At 39.8% G+C, this 22,353-nt stretch overlaps 1 protein-coding gene across 2 annotated transcripts in view; it reads right to left on the minus strand.

Annotated features, from left to right (window-relative positions):
• KATNAL1 (katanin catalytic subunit A1 like 1) overlaps positions 1–18,453 on the minus strand; it is a 106,495-nt gene extending 88,042 nt beyond the window's left edge. The window contains exon 1 of one of the 2 annotated variants that reach the window (XM_012474138.2): positions 18,396–18,453. The gene's annotated coding sequence lies outside the window, so the exon portion shown is untranslated. Of the gene's footprint in view, positions 1–17,823; positions 17,912–18,395 lie in introns of those variants that run through there. The other variant, XM_012474140.3, reaches the window with a different exon arrangement.
• Positions 18,454–22,353: the final 3,900 nt, after the last annotated feature.

Raw genomic sequence — 22,353 nt, forward strand, 5'->3', positions numbered from 1 at the left:
CCCAGTGAGGTTTATCCCGAGAATCCAAGATGGTTTGTTTTAAAATCCATCAATATAATTTTAAGAGAATAAAAACAAAACATTATAAATCATCTCGATACAGAAAATGCATTTGACAAAATTCAACATAATTCATGTTAAGAATGCTTAGCAAAGCATATGTATTGTGAAAGACTAAATGCTCTCCCTCTAAGATCAAGAACAAGACAAGGATATCTGCTCTCAACCCTTCTATTCCACAACAGAATTGAGGTTCTAACCAGTGCAATAAGGCAATACAAAAATAAAAGGCATACTGATTGGAAAAAAGTAAAGCTGCTTTTATATACAGAAAATATGATCATCAGTACAGAAAATCCTAGGGAATCTGCAAATAGCTCTAGAACTAATAAGCAAGTTGTGTAAGGTTGCAGAATACAAGGTCAGAATACAAAAATCAATCTTATTTCCATATACAAGAAATAATTGGAAACTAAAAACAGTAAAATCATTCAAAAATATTAAATATTCAGGGATAAATTTAACAAAATATGTGCAAGACCTATAACCTGAGAACTATTAAAACCTACTAAGAGAATTAAAGATGACCTAAATTAATAGATATGTGTGCATGTGTTTATGAATAAAAACACTCAATATGGGTAAGACGTCAACCGTCTTGAAAGTGATCCATAGAGTCAATGCAACCCAAATCAAAATCCCAGCAGCCTTTCTTGGAAAAATTGACAAGCTGATTCTAAAATTTACATGAAAATGAAAGAATATAAAATAGACAAAAGTTTTGAAAAACAGTAAAGTAGGAGGACTTACACTACATAATTTTAAATTTACTATAAAGTTACAGTAATCAAGATAGTGTGGAATTGACATAAAGAAAGACACAAAGATCAGTGAAAGAAATTAGAGTCAAGAAATAGATTCCTAGATACAAAGCCAACTAATTTTCAACCAAAGTGCCAAAGCAATTCAAGGAGGGAAGGACAATTTTTTCCAACAAAAGGGTACTGAAACAAACTGGCTATCCATATTCAAAACAAAAACTGAATCTCAACCCTTACATCACATACAAAAAATTAACTCAAATGGATTATTGACCTAAATGTAAGAGTTAAAACTACAATGCTTCCAAAAGACAACCTAATCCAAGGTATTTTTTTTCCCACCAGTTTCCCAAGCCCCAGTTCCCACGGGACAATTTGAAAAGGACCATGTAACATCTGCAAATGAAGTAGTCTGAATTACAGGAGAGGAGGCCTAAGCTTAGAGAACGTGAATCTATTAAGCTTTATACTTCCCTATCCCTTGTTCCAAAAGGACATACTGTATGTTCCAAGGCTGTAAGCAAACCTGACCTTTGCTCCGGAGAAAGACACTATCCCTTTCTATCCTCCAAGGCTGTTCAACTTGCCTCCCTTCATCGTGGGGAGCCCTTCTGCCTCTTCTATGCTGTCCTTTTTTTATGTATCACATGTCTTTCTCTTTCTTGGTTCACTCCCTTACCTTTATGGAACACATTTTCCACAAATGGGAGATAAAATTTTTGCAACTGTGAATGTCTGTAAATATCTTTATTCTACCCTCATACTTCCATGAGAGTTTGGCTGGCTACTGAATCTTAGTTCGCAAATAATTTTCCTTGACAATTTTTATAGCATTTCCTTAATGCCTTTTAGGTTTCAATAATAGGTTAAGAAGACTGAAGTCATTTAAATTGCTTATCCGTTATATATCACTTGTTTTTCCCCTTTTCTGGAAACTTGTAGGATCTTCTTTTTGACATGTGTTTTCTAAAATTTTTGATGATGTGCTTTGAAATGGGTCTATTTGCAGTTCTTTCAATGTAGAAATTAATGTCTTTCAATTTTAGGAAATATTCTGAATTATTTCATTAAAAATTTCTATTTTCTTTTTTTCTGTTCTGATACGCCTTTTATCCAGGAATTAGACTTCCTAGGCTGGTCCTCTGATTTTCTTAGTTTTTCTCTCCTATTTTCCATCTCTCTGTCCTTTTGCTCTACTCTCTTGGTGATTTTCTCAACTTTATATTCTAATCCTTCTTTAAAACCTTTTCCTTTTTTATCAAGGTATATAACTTACATAAAGTGCACAAGTCTCAAGTGTGCAGCTCAATGACCTTTCACCCTGTGCATATACACCTGTGTACACCCAGGCAACCCCACTTCAAAATACAGAACACTTCCAACTCCCCAGAAGTATCCTTCATCCCTCCCAGTCAGTACTTTAATCACTATTCTGACACCACAGATGAGTTTTGCCTGCTTTTTTAAAAATCAGCTTTATTGAGATATAATTTTCATATAATTAAATCCACTAATGTTAAGTGTACAAGTAGATAAGGTTTGAAAACGTGATAAACTGCATAACCACCACTACCACCACAATAGAGGTAAAGAACATTTCTATCAGCCCAGAAAGCTCCCTTTCACCACTTTAAATTTGACCTCTGACTCTCACCATGCACTCTCCCAATCCCTTATCACTACACAGGCCCACCTCCCTTTACCTCACTTCGCAAACACTTTGTTTTACAATTTGAAGATTTTTGGCAACCATGCACGAGCAAGTTTGCCGCGACCATTTTTCTAAGAGCATGTGCTCATTTTGTGTCTCCGTGTCATATTTTGTTAATTCTCACACTATTCCAAACTTCTCCATTTTTATGGAGTGATCAGTGATCACTGATGTTACCGTTGTAATTGTATTGGGGCACCACAAACCATGCCCTATAGCAAGGTGATTTAATTGATAAATACTGTGTTCTGACTGCTCTACCAATAGGCTGTTGTTGCCCTGTCTCTATTCTCTTCAGGCCTCCCTTTTCCGGGAGACACAATACTGAAACTAGGCCAATGAAGAACTCTACAATAGCCTCCAAGTGTTCAAGTGAAAGGGAATAGTTGTATGTCTCTCACTTGAAATCAAAAGCTAGAAACGGCTAACCTCAGTGAGCAAGGCATGTTGAAAGCTAAGACAGGCCAAAAGGCAGATCTCTCAGGCCAAAGAGCCAATTTGTAAATTCAAAGAAAAAGTTCTTGAAAGAAATTTAAAAGTGCTACTCCAGTGAACCTATGAATGTTGAGAAAGCAAAACAGCCTTATTGCTGATAAGGAGAAAGTGTGAGTGGTCTGAACAGAAGATCAAACCAGCCACAATATTCCCTTAAGCCAAAGCTTAATCCAGAACAAGACCCTAATTGTCTTCATTTCTATGAATGGTGAGAGAGGTGAGGGTGCTGCAGAAGTATGAAGCAAACAGAGATTGGTTTATAAGGTTGAAGGAAAGAAGCCTTTTCCATAACACAAAAGGGCAAGGTGAAGCAGCAAGTCCTAATGTAGAAGCTGCAGCAAGTTCTCTAGAATCAGCTAAGATCATTGATGAAGGTGGCTAACACTAAACAACGGATTTTTAGTGTAGACAAAATAGCCTTCTATTGGAAAAAGATGACATCTAGGACTTTCCTAGCTAGAGTGGAGGGGTGAAGGCCTGGGTTCAAACCCTTAAAGGACAGGCTGGCTCTCTTATTAGGGGCTGATTTAGCTGACAGCTTGAAATTGAAGCCAATGCTCATTTACCTAGGGCCCTTAAGAATTATGCTAAACAAATGGGACCTGATCAAACTCCACAGCTTCTGCACGGCAAAAGAAAGTCATTAGAGTGAATCGGCAACCAACAGAATGGGAAAAAATTTTTGCAGCTTACCCACCTGACAAAAGGCTGATAGCCAGAATGTACCACGAACTAAAGCAGATTTACAAGAAAAAAACAAACAAGCCCGTTCAAAAGTGGGTGAAGGATATGAACAGACACTTTACAAAAGAAGACATACATGAGGCCAACAAACATATGAAAAAATGTTCATCATCACTGGTCATTACAGAAATGCAAATCAAAACTACATTGAGATACCATCTCACGCCAGTGAGAATGGCGATCATTAAAAAATCTGGAGACAACAGATGCTGGGGAGGATGTGGAGAAATAGGAACAATTTTACACTGTTGGTGGGAGTGTAAATTAGTTCAACCATTGTGGAAGACAGTGTGGCGATTCCTCAAGGACCTAGAAATAGAAATTCCATTTGACTCAGCAATCCCATTACTGGGTATATATCCAAAGGATTATAAATTGTTCTACTATAAGGACACATGCACACGAATGTTCATTGCAGCACTGTTTACAATAGTAAAGACCTGGAACCAACCCAAATGCCCATTGATGATAGACTGGACAGGGAAAATGTGGCACACATATACCATGGAATATTATGCAGCCATCAAAAACGGTAAGTTCGCGTCCTTTGTAGGGACATGGATGAACCTGGAAACCATCATTCTCAGCAAACTGACAGAAGAACAGAAAATCAAACATCGCATGTTCTCACTCATAGACGGGTGTTGAACAATGAGAACACATGGACACAGGGAGGGGAGCACTACACACTGGGGTCTGTTGGGGGGAAATAGGGGACGGGACAGCGGGGGTGGGGAGTGGAGGAGAGATATCATGGGGAGAAATGCCAGATATAGGTGAAGGGGAGGAAGGCAGCATATCACACTGCCACATGTGTACCTATGCAACAATCTTGCATGTTCTTCACATGTACCCCAAAACCTAAAATACAATAAAAAAATACTTTGAACCTGAAAAGTAAAAAAAAAAAGAATTATGCTAAATCTACTCTGCCTGTGCTCCATAAATGGAACAGCAAAGTCTAGATGACGGCACATCTGTTTACAGTATGGCTTATTGAATATTCTAAGCCCAACTTTGAGAGCTATGGCTCAGAAAAAGATTCCTTTCAAAATATTGCTACTCATTGACAATGCACCTGGTCACCAAAGAGCTCTGATGGAGACGCACAAGGAAATAAATGCTGTTTTCATGACTGCTTATCCATTCTGCAGCCCATGAATAAATGAGTTATTTCAACTTTCAAATCTTATTATTTAAGAAATATATTTTGTAAAGCTACAGGTGCCATAGATAGTGAACTCCTTTGATGAAACTGGTAAGTAAATTGAACACTATCTGAAACAGAGTCACCATTCTATATGCCAATAAGAACATTTGTGATTCATGGGAGGATGTCAAAACAATTAACACTAACAGGAGTGTTACAGAAATTGATTCCAACCCTCACGAATGACTTTGAGGGTTTCAAGACTTTAGTGGAGGAAGTTACTGCAGATGTGGTAGAAATAGCAAGAGAACTAGAATTAGAAGTGGAGCCTGTAGATGTGACTGAATTGCTGCAGTCTCATGATAAAACATAAACAGGGTAGAGTAGAGTGGCTCACGCCTATAACCTCAACACTTCAAGAGGCCAAGGCAGAAGGATCGCTAAACCAGGAGTTCACGACTAGCCTGGGCAACACAGCAAGACCCCATCTCTACAAAAAAATAAAAATTAAAAAAAAAAAACTTGAATAGACAAGAAGTTGTTTCTTATGGATGAGCAAAGAAAGTGGTTTCTTTAGCTGGAATCTACTCCTGGTGAAGATACTTGTGACCACTCCATAAAGCAGCAGCAGCGTTTGGCGAGGACTGACTACAATTTTGAAAGAACTGCTACTGTGGGTAATGCTGTCAAACAGCATAATCACATGCCGTGGAGTAATTTTTCACAAAAGGAAGAATCAATACATCCACCAAACTTTATTGTTGTCTTATTTTAAGAATTGCCCTGGGCCAGTCACAGTGGTTCACACCAGTAATCCCAATGCTTTGGGAGGCCAAGGCAGGAGTATCACTTGGGGCCAGGAGTTCAAGACCAGCCTGGGCAACATAGCAAGATGCCAATTCTACGAAAAAAAAAATTTTTAATTAGTATGTGGTGACATGCATCTGTGGTCCTAGCTACTCAAAAAGCTGGGGTGGGAAGATCACTTGAATCCGAGAATTTGAGGCTGCGGTAAGTTATGATCACACCGCTACACTCCAGCCCTCCAGCCTGGGTGAGAGAGTAAGACCCTGTCTCTTAAAAAAAAAAAAAAAAAGAAAAGAAAAAAAAAAGAAAAGATGAGGAAGGAAGGAGGAAGAGAAGAAGAAAAAGAACAAAGGAGGAGGAGGAGGAAGAAGAAGAAAGGAGGAGGAGGAAAAAGAAATTGCCACAGCCACCCCAACCTTCAGCAACCACTACCTTGATCTGTCAGCAGCCATCAAGATAAGACCCCCCACCAGTAAAAAGGTTAAGACTGTCTGAGTCTTAGATAATTGTTAGCATTTTTTAGCAATACAGTTTTTTTTTTTTTTTGAGACAGTTTCGCTCTTGTTACCCAGGCTGGACTGCAATGGCGAGATCTCGGCTCACCGCAACTTCCGCCTCCAGGGTTCAAGCAATTCTCCTGCCTCAGCCTCCCAAGAAGCTGGGAATACAGGCGTGCGCCACCATGCCCAACTAATTTTTTTTTTGTATTTTTAGTAGAGACGGGGTTTCACCACGTTGACCAGGATGGTCTCGATCTCTTGACCTCGTGATCCACCCGCCTCGGCCTCCCAAAGCAATACAGTCTTTTTTAACAACAGATGCTGGTAAGGCTGCAGCAAAAAAGGAATACTTATACACTGTTTGTATGGAAAGCAGAGATTTCTCAAAGAACTTAAAACAGGACCATCATTTGACCCAGCAGTCCCATTACTGGTTGGTTACGTACCCAAAAGAAAACCAAACATTCTGCCAAAAAGACACATGCACTCGTATGTTCACTGCAGCACTATTCACAAGAGCAAAGCCATGGAATCAATCTAGGTACTCATCAACAGTGGATTGGATAAAGAAAATGTGATACATATATACCATGGAATAGTACACTGTCATAAAAAAGAACAAAATCATGTCCTTTACAGCAACATGGATGTAGCTGGGGACCATTATCCTTAGTAAATTAATGCAGGAACAGAAAAGCAAATACCACATATTCTTACATACAAGTGGGAGCTAAACATTGGGTACTCCTAGACATAGAGATGGCAACAATAGACACTGGAAACTAATAGAGGCAGGAGGGAGGCAGGCAAGGGATGAAAAACTATCCTGTGGTTAGTATACTCACTCTCTGTGTGATAGGATCATTCACATCCCAAACCTCAGTATCCTGCAATACACCCATACGACAAACCTGCAGAGGTACCCCCTAAATCTAAAATAAAAGTTAAAATTATTTTTCAGTCTTTTTAAATTGAGGCATGTACATTTTTTAAATGTAATGCTATTGCACATTTAATTGACTATAGTATAGTGTAAATGTAACTTTTATATGCATTGGGAAACCAGAAAGCTTGTGTGACTAGCTTTATTGCAATACTTGCTTTACCAAAATGATCTGGAACAAGGCCCCAGGATCTCTGAAGTATGTCTGCAGTTTTGTCACTTCTAGAATGCAAAATAAATAGACTCATGGAGTATGTACTCTGATTTCCTTCATCTAGAATAACGCTTTTGAGAGTCAATTATGCCCTTACATGTATCAGTAATGCTTTTTATTGCTGAGTAGTATCCCATTATACATACTAAAATTGTTTATTTACTCGTCAGTTCTCCATTGGGCACTTCATAGAAACAATCACAAAAATATAGGACATACCATTTACCCAGGCCTTACTTTATTTCCACTGAGTTTACATCTAAAATTACAAGATACAAAGAAAACAATCCACTATGAGTGAGAATTAATACCACATAGAGCAAAATTAAGGCCTTTATCTAAAGCACTTGATGATATATTAGATAGCTACTGTAAAATAAGTACATTTAAAGATAAAAGGACAAGAAATTAAAATAAATAAGCTTATTTGAAAAATAATCCAAAAGAACTTCTGGCATTAAAATATACAGTCACCAAAATAGAAAAACACTCAGTGGACTGAGGAAGCAAAAGATTAGACACAGATGAAAGGAGAATCAATAAACCAGAAGACAGAGCTGTAGAAGCTGACCAGAATGCAGCATATACAGACAGAAGAAGTAAATAAGATTAAGAAATGCAGAACAGAAAATCAATCATATGTCTCTATTATGAAAGGCAAAATTCAAAAATATAATGGCCGAGCATTTTCCAAAATTGGCAAAAGACAGTAATTTTCAGTTTGAAAACATATCAAAGTTCACACCTAGAGACAATGTAGTAAGACTGAAGAACATTTGAAATGACAAATTATAAACAAATGAAAAAATTATATTGAAAGCTAACTTTTCAAAAGGAACACTGGGAGCCTGGAGACAGTGAAATATCTTCCAAGGGGTAAGTGGGTAAGGGGCTGGCAACCTAGAATTGTATACCAAACCATTCGAGTTTATGTTTGATAAAGGCAACATAAAAATTTCAGACAGAAGGCTGGGTGCAGTGGCTCATGCCTGTAATTCCAGCACTTTAGGAGGTTGCAGCAGGCAGATCATGAGGTCAGGAGATCAAGACCATCCTGGCCAACACGGTGAAACCCGTCTCTACTAAAATACAAAAAATTAGCCGGGTATGGTGGCATGCGTCTATAGTCCCAGTAGTTGGGAGGCTGAGGCAGGGGAATCGCTTGAACCCAGGAGGCAGAGACTGCAGTGTGCCGAGATGGTGCCACTACACTCCACCATGGCAACAGAGCAAGACTCTGGCTCAAAAAAAAAAAAGAAAAAAAGAAAAACCTGGGTATTAAACCAAGCACCGTAAGTTCTTAGCTGTGACCTCAGACAAATCATGTAATTTCACTAGGCCTCAGTTCTGTCTACAAAATAGGGAAAATAATATTTATCATCATAAGGTTATTTTAAAAATTAAGTGTGATCATATGTTAACATATTCCTCACATACAACACTGAATCAATGTAAGGAATATTTTTACTTCTCTTCAGTTTATTATGTTTTCAAAAATAAATTGAGAATCTTCTTACAGTGTTTACTGCTGAACTGACCCAGCAATGCTGCCATATACAGAATGCTCCAGATAATATCTTCAAGGAGAGTTCTAGGCTGAGACTGAGAAGAGCTCAGTCCAAGTCCATGCTCAGACCAAGAAGGAATACTGCTTTATCTGGTCCCAGATAATTATTTTTGTAACTGTTTTATGACTCAGATCTCAATATAACACATAAAGCCATGGTTCCAACCTATCTCCTCAGCTGCATCTTCAACTTTTTGGTTCTCTCCTTTAAATCTACCATCACCCAACACACACACACACACACACACACACACACACACACACACACTTTCTCTCCCAAGATACCTGAATTTTTAATTTCATGCCAAGACTAAGATATATAACTGAAAAAACGAAAAGCTAGCTTGTATCCAGAACCCAATCCTACCAGGGACATCACTCATAATTCCTTTTACAAATAAAATCATAATATTTATTATTCTCTTGTCTTCACAGTAATGGTTTTTAAATAGGAAAGAAAATATTTTTTTCAAACTAATTTTATGTGAATGTCAATCTAATTCAGTTATACTTACAATATATACAAGGCTAAGACAATAATTTCTGCTTTAAACTATTTTTATTCTGACACTGCCATACTTTTCTCATATTGTTCCTTTTCCTCCTAATAGTTGTAAATTCCTGAAAGCAGATACCTATTTATAAACTCCAAAGTAACCTGCACTAAAGCAAAGTGAACTATTAATAACACTAGTTAGAACAGTGGTAAGCAACACAACAAATCAAGTTCTATTTTCAGTATTTTGTACCACAATGAATTTTAACAATATGTCTAGGCTTTACATGTTTAATGAAAAAAAAAAAAGTCTCCAAATCACCAAAGTCCAGTTTATGTCATACAATGGCTGCTATAAATAAAAGCAATTAAGAAAACACATAATCATGACTTCTCAAATCAATGCATCTTGAAGTATAAGTTTCAAGCTCAATAAATGAACCTACTATGTGAGTGCTAATCAACAAAATAGTTAATTTTGAAAATCACAATACCTCCCATCTCTTTATGTTGGGCAATATTCTCAAGGGCTACAGTTTGCCATGAATAATAAAGAATACAACTTAATCATAAACCCAGATATTACAGAAGAATGTATGTAGCAAGGAAGACTTTTCATTTATTTTTTACATGTATATAAATCACTTCTCAAATATTTGAGAAACAAAAAAACTGTTCATAAACATAAAAGAATCTAGATATTAATATAGGGTTCTAAGAGCTTAAATGTTTCACAGAAGTAACCATCACAGTCATTTCTGCTCATGTTCTAAATTCTCCTGGCAACTTTAAAACATTACAAAGGACAGAAAATGTGGATCATCTGTTACTACGTCTCAAGATGGAAGCTTAAACTACAAACTTAAGTGCATAAACACCCTTTTTAGCACAAAAATAATAGTAGCAACATTTATTGAATGCTTACTCCCCACCAAGTAATACGATAAAAATGGTTTTCTAGCCATTATCTCATCTAATCCTTATAACACAATGCAACTGTTAACAGTTATCCACCATTAACAGAGGAGGTCTACTAAAAATATAAAAATTAGCCAGGCGGGGTGGCATGTACCTGCAGTCCCTGCTACTTGGGAGGTTGAAGCAGAAGAATCACTTGAACCTGGGAGGTGGAGGTTGCAGTGAGCCAAGATCGTGCCACTGCACTCCAGCGACAGAGCGAGATTCTGTCTCCAAAAAAAAAAAAAAAAAACCAGGAAGGTGACTGAGGCTTTAAAGAATTTAAACAATTTACCATAGAGCCTGGATTTGAACCCAGATGTGTCGAACTCAGAGCCTGTCCTCCTAGCACATTACACTTTACTGCCTCAAATTCCTTTAAAGTTACCCAGCTAATCTAAAAATAAATATAAAAGGCTTATTAACAGAAATAGATATTTTGTTCTGGTTACCTATATAATTAAATATTACTTGTTTTTAAATATCATAGTGCTTTGAACAACATAAAACCCTTCAAAAGCATCTGTTTCATATTACTTTATTTTATGAAGTATTTATTTTTGAGACACGCTCTCGCTCTGTTGCCCAGGCTGGAGTGCAATGGTGCAATCTTGGTTCACTGCAACCTTGACCTCCTGGGCTAACCAATCCTGCCACCTCGGCCTCCTGAGTAGCTGGGACCACAGGTGTGTGCAGCCACGTCTGGCTAATTTTTGTACTTTTTGCAGAGATGAGGCCTCACCATGTTGCCCAGGCTTGTCTCAAACTCCTGGGCTCAAGTGTTCTGCCCCCTACCACAAAGTGCTGGGATAACAAGCAAGAGTCACCACACCCAGCCTCAAGTAGTCTTTGAACAAGTAATTTATTATCATATTTACTTATTCATCCATTCATCATCCAATGTAATTAGTAGCACCTACCACATTTAGCAAATAACCTATGTATATGTAAAAAACAATGAAAGGCCACATGGAGTTTACCAACATATAATTCTTGACTTCAAATAATATCTAATAATGCAGAGAAAATACTAGTATAAAAATACCAGGAATTGGCCAGGTGCAGTGGCTCACACCTGTAATTCCAGCATTTTGGGAGGCCCAGGCGGGTAAATCACGAGGTCAGGAGATCGAGACCATCCTGGCCAACATGGTAAAACCCCATCTCTACTAAAATACAAAAAATTAGCCTGGCGTGGTGGCATGCGCCTGTAGTCCCAGCTACTTGGGAGGCTGAGGCAGGGGAATCACTTGAACCCAGGAGGCAGAGATTGCAGTGAGCCAAGATCACGTCACTACACTTCACCCTGGCGACAGAGCAAGATTCCGTCTCCAAAAAAGAAAAAAAAAAAAACAGGAATTATGTGTTAAATACCACAGTCATCCACATTCTCACATAAGTAGTCAGAAAAAAAAAACTGCCACTACTGATTCTCTCTCTCATTCATTTCTCTTCCCACTGCCAAATAACAAGGAAAAATGGCAAGGCAAAAACATCAGAAAGAAAAGAATACTGATGTATAAAGACATTCATAGAGACATAGGAATAAATGAGAATAAAGGAACAATGAAGTTATACTGTTCGTCCCTCAAACATGTAAAAGCTATGAAAATACAAAATAAAATACATTGTTTTTGGAGACAATTTCCTTAAAAAACACAAGAGTCAAGAGTAAGTATACTAAAACTAGTTTGAGCACTGATTGAAATGTAACCTCCTTTGAGAGAGGGGCCAGATCTTATTCATGTATCGTGTAGCATTTGGTGCACTATTTGACCTGAAATGCAAGGCACATATGTTTGATAAATGTCCATAAAATAACCATTCTAAAGAGTTCTATAATACTCTGGAAAGTAAATACAATTGGGGGTCAGCAACTAAGCATTAAATTCTCTACAAAATGCAAAACAATACTTAGACATGATTAAAAACTATAAAAAGTGTTTACTAAAAACAGCTTCATACCAAAAGAATATTAAAAATAATAAAGATTTCAAACCAAAGTTCACTTTTTAATAGGCTGCTTAATAGGAGTTTTACAATTACTAATGGACAGAACAAAGTTACAAAGGGACTTAAAAGGTCATTTACTCCTTTGCCATTCGTTCAATTAGGACCACAATCAAACCATCCCCCAGCAAAAGAAACATATCTAAAGATATCCAGTGAAGATTAAACCACCTTGATAAACTACTCCATTTTTTTAAACTACTTTCACAATCTGTGCCATGAATTTATCTGGCCAATGTCTATATCTCACTTTTATCAGATATTTTAGGGCATAATTTCCCTAGGACTACCATATATAAGTCTAGTTATCACTGAAGAGAAAAATGTTTAAAATAATGTTGAGCCGGGTGTGGGCACACGCCTGAAATCCCAGTTATTGGGGAGGCTGAGACAGGAAGGCTGCTTGAGCCAGGAGTTCAAGGCTGCAGTGAGCTATGACTGTACCACTGCATTCCAGCCTAGGTGACAGAGTCAGACCCTGTCTCTAAAAAAATAAAATGAAATGAAATACTCTTGAGCACATTAAAATATAAACATATTTTCATTTACAAAAAGATGCTCAAATATCAGTGAAATAATAAATCAGTCCAGACATGAAATATTGTCAGAATTGAAGAATTTTAGAACTATTGGGATCTAAAATGATCTAGTGGAACTTGTTTCTTTAAAGATGAAAACAAGGCAAAACACAATAGTATTAATACCCTATAAAATAACATTTTATAGCATTAAAGGAAGCTTCGTTTAAAAAAAATGATTCATCCTCAGACTCAAATCATCACTTTGGAATAACTACTACCTGATTCACCTGCTTAATACGGTCAAGTAAATTCACAGAACAGGGCCTTTCTCTCAGAACTGGCAGTCCTGCCACGCTGTTAGTAAGGAAGCAGGAGAAGGAGAAATGCATTCAGTTGTTGAGCACTTTAGGGTTTACCACCACTAAACTGCTTTAACTTCCTAAAATCAAATAAGACGGATAGTATTAACACTCCATATGACATAAGGGTACAGATTTGGAGGCCTGCCTATGATCACACAGAAAATAAGCTGTAGTTACAAAATTTAGACAAGTCTGACTCCTTCCACTACATCACAGTCAGTAAATGACACTTGGGGGAATGTCCTCTATAAAAGATTATCACTCTAAATGTTGAGACAATAAAGTATAAAGTATTAATCTGTAAGGGCCTTTCTAGTTTTACTGTTATATTTACACAAAATAGACAATTATTAAACTGATAAATCTAAAGTGGCGGAGGAGTTAATTCAATCATCAGTTCTTGGCCGGGATTCTCTTCTCTTCAGCAACCCATTAGGCTATTGGTTTCCTCAATATTTTAAATTCTCCCCTAATAAATCAATCAAAATTTAAGGAGAAAAAATCATACCACCTCATGTTTTGCTGTCACTGAAAACTGACTTCTAGTCACAGCTCAATTAAAAATCTTGCATGTCCTAGCTCAACTCCTTTTCCACAGAGGCTATTCCAAATCTCCATCATTCTTTGGCAACCCCAATCTCTTCTCTCATCAGTTGGCATTATCCCTATCGTCTTAGAGACTTAGGGTTTTTTTGGTGGTGGGCTTTTTTTTTGGGGGGGGGCTATCTTTTTCCTGCAGTAGAGACCATAAACTTTGAACACTCTCATCTTTTCACCACCCAACTTATAAATATCTATATCCATTATCTTTTCTTGTTTCTCAGTGCCTAGGAATACAGTTAGCCCTTAACTGATACTTATGTGACAAATGAATTCAAGAACAACTCTTTGCCCTGCTCCATCCCATCCCTTCCTACATTTTCAGGGATCTGTATCAGCTACCTTCTCTCTCTCTTCATCACCTACATCTTCAACTATCACCTCTGTGGCTCTTTCCCTTACAGTTTATCATCAATCTTCCACCTCCCTCAAAAAAAAAAAAAATCAACTCTACAAACTTTAGTTATTGTTCCATCTCTTTCTTCTCTTTATAGTCAAACACCTTTAAAAAAAAATGTACAACTGGAAATTTCCTTTTTTGAGACAGGAAGGGTCTTGCTCTGTCACCCAGGCTGGAATGCACTGGAATACTGCAGCCTTGAAATCCTGAACTCAAGCCACTGTCTCACCTCATGGAAATTTTATATCAAGGAGGTACTATGAAGTAGGATAATGAAATTAAAGTTAATTTTTTTTTTTTTGAGACGGAGTCTCACTCTGTGGCCAGGCTGAAGTGCTCGGCTCACTGCAACCTCTGCCTCTCGGGTTCAAACAATTCTCCTGCCTCAGCCTCCCAAGTAGCTGGGATTACAGGCGCGCACCACTACGCCCAGCTAATTTTTGTATTTTAGTACAGACAGGGTTTCACTATGTTGGCCAGGATAGTCTTGATCTCTTGATCTCATGATCCGCCACCTCAGCCTCCCAAAGTGCTGGGATTACAGGCATGAGCCACTGCATCCAGCCTAAAGTTAATTTTTGAAAGAATCCCTACCTTTTAAAAATACATATTGAAATACCTAGAGATGAAAAGCTGTATCTGAGTTTAGCTTCAAAACAACCCACAGGAGAAGTAGGAATTACAGATGAAACAAAATTAGTTATGTGTGCATTCTTCAAGCAAGGTGATAGTTACACTGGAGTTCATTTTATTTTCCCTTGTGTTTGTATTATGGGAAATTTTCAGTATTTAAAGTAGCATGTGCTCACTGATTCCTCTTCATTTCTACAAAGTTCTAAAATGATTTCTAGCCACAAAATACATCAAGCACTTCTCAGTCTTTACCTTACATGCCCTCTCCAAGGCACCCCATACTCTGGACCACCCCATGCTTCTTACTTTCTCCTCCTTTGTTTGTTATGCTCTCTCCCAGTTCTTCTTTCTCTCGGCCTCCTAACCATGGTCTCATTTGTAGGCTCCTCCCCCAAACACATACACACATCTCTTTTTCTTTTTTTTCTCTTGAGACAGAGTCCCGCTCTGTCACCAGGCTGGAGCGCAGTGGCGCCATTTTGGCTCACTGCAACCTCCACCTCCTGGGTTCAAGCGATTCAACCTCCACCTCCAGGGTTCAGGTGAACAGCTAGGACTACAGGTGTGTGCCATCATGCCCAGCTAATTTTTGTATTTTTAGTAGAGACAGGGTTTCACCATGCTGGCCAGGATGGTCTCGATTTCTTGACCTCGTGATCCACCCGCCTCCCAAAGTGCTGGGATTACAGGTGTGAGCCATTCCACCCAGCCTACACACATCTCTTAAATAAGAGTTCCATATCCAAACCTCTTCCTTTTTCTACTCATTACTCCAACGTGAGCTGGTCCATTCTCCCTTGTAGCTCTAACTACTTATCTATATGCAAACTTCTAACTCCAGCCTGCTCTCTCTGAACTCCAGATGCAAATGCATCCCCACCTGAATATCCCACAAGAACCTGAAAAAAATACTCAAAACTGAACTAATACCTTTATCTTTCACCTCAACAAAAACCAGTTACTCCTCATCTCAATCAATGGGTTCACTATTACCTCAGTTGTGCTAGCCAGAAACCGAGGAATCAATCATCTTAGAGATCCAAATCTCTCTCCCAACACACAAACACTTATCAAGTCAATTTTATCGCTTAAACATTCCTTGAATCCATGTCTCTCTGTGACTCCAACTGCTTAATTCAGACACTCTTCATTTCTCTACTGGACTTTTTTTTTTTTAATCTATTATACAACTGGCTTTTCTACTACCACTCTAATCTTTCCCCTCCCAGGTCCATTCTCTACACTGGAGCTGGAGTTATCTTTCTAAAACACAAACCTGATGACACCACCACACTAGCTAAACTCTTCAATGGCTGCCCCATGTCAAGATGAATTGTAAACTCTGAACACAGTACCAAGTACTTTAATATCTGGCCTCAACCACTAATTGCAAGTATTCTGGAATCCAGTCATTCAGAACTACCTAGGGTTCCCCAAATACAATACTCATTCTTCAATCTATCCTTTGCTCATGTTGTGCCATCCATTTATCCTAGACTGACTTTCCTCATCATCACTCCAATGAAAGCTTATTCAACTATTTTAACACAAGTTTAAAGTCAAATCATACTCAAGACCTCCCCTGACTTCTTTAGACAGAGTCAGTATCTTTCTACTCATTGACAAAGAGAATGATCACTGCTTGAGCTCATGACCAGACCCATTTGAGCTGAAATCCCAGGTTCACCCTTTACCAATTATGATTTTGTAGAAGGCCTCTAAAGCCTGTTTCCTCATCTCTAAAAATCAGTAACTACTTCACCAACTGTTTTGAGGATTAACTAAGGAGCTGTATGCAAAATACTCTGCACAGCACCTTACATATTCAATAAATGTTACTGTTATGTGATTATTTCCACTTTGGGCTCCTATAGCAACTTGAACATATCTGTTTCACACTATTGTGATGACATGACTGTTTGCCCATGCAGGATACTATCTTTTTTCATCTCTTTATTCTCACCATCTGGCATAATGCCTAGCACATAGGTTCTTAACAAATTTGAATGAATAAATAAAATACTTCAATCCTTATACTGTATCACATAAGGCCTCAATTTTGTTTTCTACCTGTCTTACTAACTCTACTTTCCATCTCCTCCTTGTACAAAATTGCTACCTCAAGTAAAATTTACACAGGTCAGCTTCATTTTAATTGAGAGAGAAATAATTTTATGGGGATTTGTGTATTTTTGCTTCTAAACACACACAAACTCACAATAATATCAACAATTCTCCAACTCACTTCATAAAGCAGCAAATTTCTAGAATGGTTATCTACCTATTGAAAATTTTTAAAGGGTCGCCAAGGAAGGTTTCCTAAATCTGTGTCACCTCCCTTTACCACCAATTCTTGGGTCAACCCTAAGGACTCAGGTGTACTCCTGAGCATAATTAATTAATTAATTTAAAAAGATGGTATTTTTCCTACTGAAAGCATGCACTGAGAAATTCTGAATAACATTGAAATAACCAAAGAAAATAATTATTGCTGCTTACGACTAAAAAAAGTATGTTTTTAAAAATTACTAGTAATTTAAAACTGAACTAATCAAAATATGTGTATGCACTCTTGAGGATGGCAAGTTGGGGTGGGGTAGAGAACTCATTTCACAACCTCGAACCTCAAGAAATAAAATGCAAAAATGCAAAACGTTAAAAATTCCAGGTACCACCATAAAATAGCAATGACATCTTTTTATCTATTTCCGCACTTAACCTTGAAACATTACTGCCCTTTGAGTAATTACCAATTGATGGGTTTAATATGCAGTCACCTCTGAGCTACTTTAAAACAAACATGACTAATCTAGAAATAAACGTATCCGGGAAAGGAGAATCAAGACTGTTAAAACACGGTTTCTCGGGTCTCACATCCAATGTGTGACTTACATACGGTTCTGCACGAAGAAGCAGCAACCTGCGAGTGTCAGAGGTGCCGAAGGCCGAAGGCCCCGCAGCTTGGGCGGCTGCTCATCCCTCAGACTGTGCAGGGCGGTGGCCCAGACCGGGTGGGGCTGAGCGCTGCAGCCGGGGCGGGCCCAGCAACCGGGCGGGAAGCCCCAGGTTCACCTCCACTTCCCTTTCCCAACGCACAGAGCCCAGTTCTGCGACCACCCAACAGCCCCCTCAAGACAAAGAGAGATTTTTTTTCTGCCCGGTCCGCTCAAAGTTTATCGGTCTTTCCCGGCCATCGGGGCCGCCGGGCTTTGTAGTTCGCCAGTCTGAGCTACCCCACCAAGGCCGCGAGCCCGAGGAGCCACTGAACTACAATCCCCATGATGCCCCACGAGCCTAGCGCTCCCGCGCTCCTCCCAGTCTCCGCACGGGGGCCAGCGCCCAAGGAACCCCACCACGCATTGCCCAGGCGTCTCCGGTGGTGGGAGGTCGGGAGGGGCTATAGGCTAGAGCCCCCCCCCACCATCTGCTGTCCCGCTCGCGCCCCTGTCCCTCGGATTCATTACCTAGGAGGCACAGGTCGGGGCACAGTCCGCGATGCGGTCCAGATGGGGTGGGGGTGGGACACACGCCGCCGCCGCCGCCGAGTCCGTTAGTTCGCGACGTGCGTGAAGAGGCTGCGGCGGCGGCGGCGGCGGCGGCGTAGGGTTGCCGTGGCAGCCGCGGTCACGCGGTGGGGGCAGCGCGGGTGGGAGCGCGGGGCGTGGGAGTCCACTCTGGGGCGGAGCTTGGGACGCCCTCCCCGGTTTCCGGGGAAGGGAGGTGCCGCAGCACAGGGTGGGAGAGTAGGGAGACAGTGACATTGGAGGAGGACGCGTGGCTGACTGAGCTCCGGTAGTGCTTGATGAGCTCGCCTCGACTGCATCCAGCCCCGTGGCGGGGCGCTTTCGTGCCTGCTGCTTTCGCAGGGGGCACCCGGGGCATCGCTGGGCCCTTGGCGTCCGCCGCCGGACCTGCCCCGATGGGATGTGTGGAACCTACGCCACCTCTGTGTTTATCTCCAGTCAAACCGAATTGAAGTCGTTCGCACCCCCTTTCTCCATTCTCTGGAGAGTGGGATAGAAAGGAGTCCTTCAATAAGATGGAATGCATATGGTTTTTAGGATTATTCAGGATGTTTTAGAACTTGCAAATGGCATTGCTTTCGACTGAATTTGGATTTATGCTGTTTCTTGGGCAATAGTTTGTGGATTCCAAGATAAACAGGTTAAGAGCAACGAATTCTTAGTTCACGTCCTGCCCCTATAACATGGTAGCTGATGACCAGGGGCGCTTTTCTCACCTCTTGACGTTTTGGTCTGCAAAATGGAGATAACCATCTTGCAGCTCTTGTAAGAAATAAACCTAGCATTTAACAGTAGGTATTAAATATTAATTATTTAATCAATAGTGATAAAAGGCAGTATAGTGGTTGACTGGCCGTCAGGGAGGACTTGAGATTTTTTGTAGTGATGAAAAAGTTCTATAGCTAAGCGTTTCGGTTACAGAAGTATATGCATTTGTCAAAACTCTTGGAATGGGACAGTTAAGATTTGTACATTTCCCTGCATATAGATTTGCCTCAAAAAGGAACATAAAAATGTGTTGTTGTTATTATTATTAAAACTATGGACTCTAATAGAAACCACAGAGATGTTCTAGGCCCAATCTCTAGATTTTATAGATGAGAAAACTGAGGCCCAGAGATTTAATAGAAAAAAAGAGGAAGGGAATTGAATTACTGACCTTGTCATTTTCTAGTAATGAATGTCACCTGAAAAATTACGTCGAAAATAACAAGTCACTATGCCTGTAATCCAGCTGAGTCATCTTACCGCAGAGATTTTCTTGAAATAGACTGAGTCCCTTATCCATCTTGTTGTTCACCAAGGCCAATGTCCTCTCAATGATTGCACTTCTGGCTCTCAGTTCTTACTTTTTCTGAACACTTAAGACTTCTCCACATATCACCTCTTGCAACTCCTTTCTGTCTACTGCTGCTGACACATAATGTCGAAATTAGCCCCTTTTATTTGGCTGTTTCTGTAGCCAACTCTGGAAGGTTTGGAGCAGATGAGTGGTTTTAAATTAAGGATACAAAAAACCTAAAATTAGAAATCCCTGCTCTTAAAAGGCCTCCAGTTGCTCCAGTGGTGTTTTTATCCACTTACTCCCATTTCTTCATCATAACCTGTAACCTCCCACTATTATACCATCTCTCTGGTCCCATCTCTCCCCTCCTCTCTTCTCTCTTTATAGAATATTTTTATCTCCATCTCCTAATCTGTGCCTTCGTAGCTAGCTACCATTCCTAAACTGTTTACCAAAGTATTTTCCTACACAAAGTAACTAAGAGGAACTCTGGTGCCAGCTATTAAAATATTTTTTTCACATAGGTATCCTCATATTCTATTTGATTCAGTCCACAGTACAGTTGCTCAATAAATGTTAAGCAGTTTATGTACGTGACCTGTTGATATGGTTTGGCTGTGTCCCCACCCACCTCTCACCTTGTATTATAATAACCCCCACGTGTCAAGGCCAGGGCATGGTGGAGATAATTGAATCATGAGGATAGTTTCCCCCACACTGTTCTCATGGTAGTGCATGAGCCTCAAAATCTGATGGTTTAATAAATGGGAGTTCCCCTACACAAGTTCTTTTGCCTGCCACTGTGTAAGAAGTCCCTTTGCTCTTCCTCATCTTCTGCCATGATTATCAGGCCTCCCCAGCCATGTGGAACTCAGTTCATTAAACCTCTTTCCTTTATAAATTACCCTGTCTTGGATATGTCTTTATAAGCAGCGTGAAAATGGACTAACACCGCTGTCCAGACTACCTTCACAGTGGGTTCACTTATGAAACCCATTTTCTTACATCAATAATAATGGTTTCCTCTATTTAGTATAAATGAGGAAACTATGTGATCGTACCTGGAATCTGCTGTTTTAAGAGGAAGAAAAGAAACCAAAGTAACCATAGCTTATGCAGAAAACATAACAGCACTTAAGAGATGATAGTCCAGAACAAAGTTTGAGTATTAAGCCATAGGACATACTTATAGGACCTGTCACCTGCAGCAATTTGATCACAACTCTGCATATGTAATGAGCATGTAAATACATTCTCCTTTACTGCTGGAGAAGATGATACTGATTTGCTACCAACTGAGCACGTGTTTGTAGTAGAGATGATAGGGTCATTGGATCCATCTCTCCCTCGCCTGGTTTCCCTTGTGACCTGTTGCTTGTCTTTGCAAGGCGGCTGGCCGGGGTTGTAGTGCAGCCTACAGCCATGATGAAGTCTCCCAAGGGCAAGGTCCCAATGCATAACGCTCCTTGTTTTGTGAAGCCAGGATCCCAGAAAATCAGCTCAGCAGGACAGGCCACTTGAGAATGGATGATGGCAGCACCAACAGCTGCTTTGCAGTGAGTTGGAGGAGGGAAGACCACAAGCCACTGAAGCACAGTGGCTCAGGTGGCTGTGGACAGGTAGGAAAAGTAAGGACTGACGGTAAATCGTAGTTACTTTGGACCTTTTCAAGTGATAAACACCCTATGCAAATCCAAAAGATGGAGCTGAAAGCGGCACATTAATCCCCACAGGCAGCATGGTCAAGAGGCACCACCCTCATTTACAGCATATCTGGTTCACAGTTGAGGTCCTTCTCAGTTATTGGTGTTCTTGGGATCTCTAGCAATTGACTTTGCTCACCACCCTCCTTGATGGTCCATGACCTTGGATCTCTTCAGAGCTTTCCAACCAGACTTCGTTATGTTATTAACCAGCTCTTTTATCTACTCCTTAAATGTGGGGATCATTGCCAAGGTCCAGTCACTACACCTTCTCCATTTACAAGCTTCCACCTCAGCCAAGGTTGACGCTCCGATTTCTCTTGCTAGTTCTGATCCGCAAGTTCAAGTACTGCACAAGCAGACCTCCTCTTCCTTCCTTAATTTGTTCTCTTACGTCTATTCTCTATGCCTGAGTTGCCAGCCCCTTATCCCATCTAAGTTCTATGTATTTTGAAAACTAACCTTCACTTGAAACCTTTGCAGATCATTCATGCTCAGTCATATCACCCTGCTCTGTACTCAGACTATTTCCTGCCAATGTCACTCCCTCAACAGCTTACCATACTGAGTGGCTGCTCATCTATCGTTTACTCATTGGCTTTTTGTCTTTTCTCACTATATTGCAAGCTCCTCCAACGTGCATTTTTGGGTATTCTCAAAAACACCTTCATAGTACCCTATATATAATAAGGGCACAATAAATGTTTTTGACTGGTGGTTCTTTTAATGTTTCCCTTAGCAAAACCTCCTTTATCTGGTAGCTCTTCCTCTTCTAGTGCTATACAGGACATTTGCAGCCGCTTGGTAAAAATTTCCCTGAAACCTATAGAACTGTGGGCCCCCATACATATTCAGTGGAGGAGTACCTTGGGAAGTAATTCCTTAAGTCACTGTTGCTGTGGAAGGAATT

The sequence above is a fragment of the Aotus nancymaae genome, unplaced genomic scaffold (genome assembly GCF_030222135.1).
Source record: "Aotus nancymaae isolate 86718 unplaced genomic scaffold, 86718_ANA_hifiasm-v0.15.2.pri h1tg000043l, whole genome shotgun sequence".
NCBI classification, from domain to species: Eukaryota; Metazoa; Chordata; class Mammalia; order Primates; family Aotidae; genus Aotus; species Aotus nancymaae.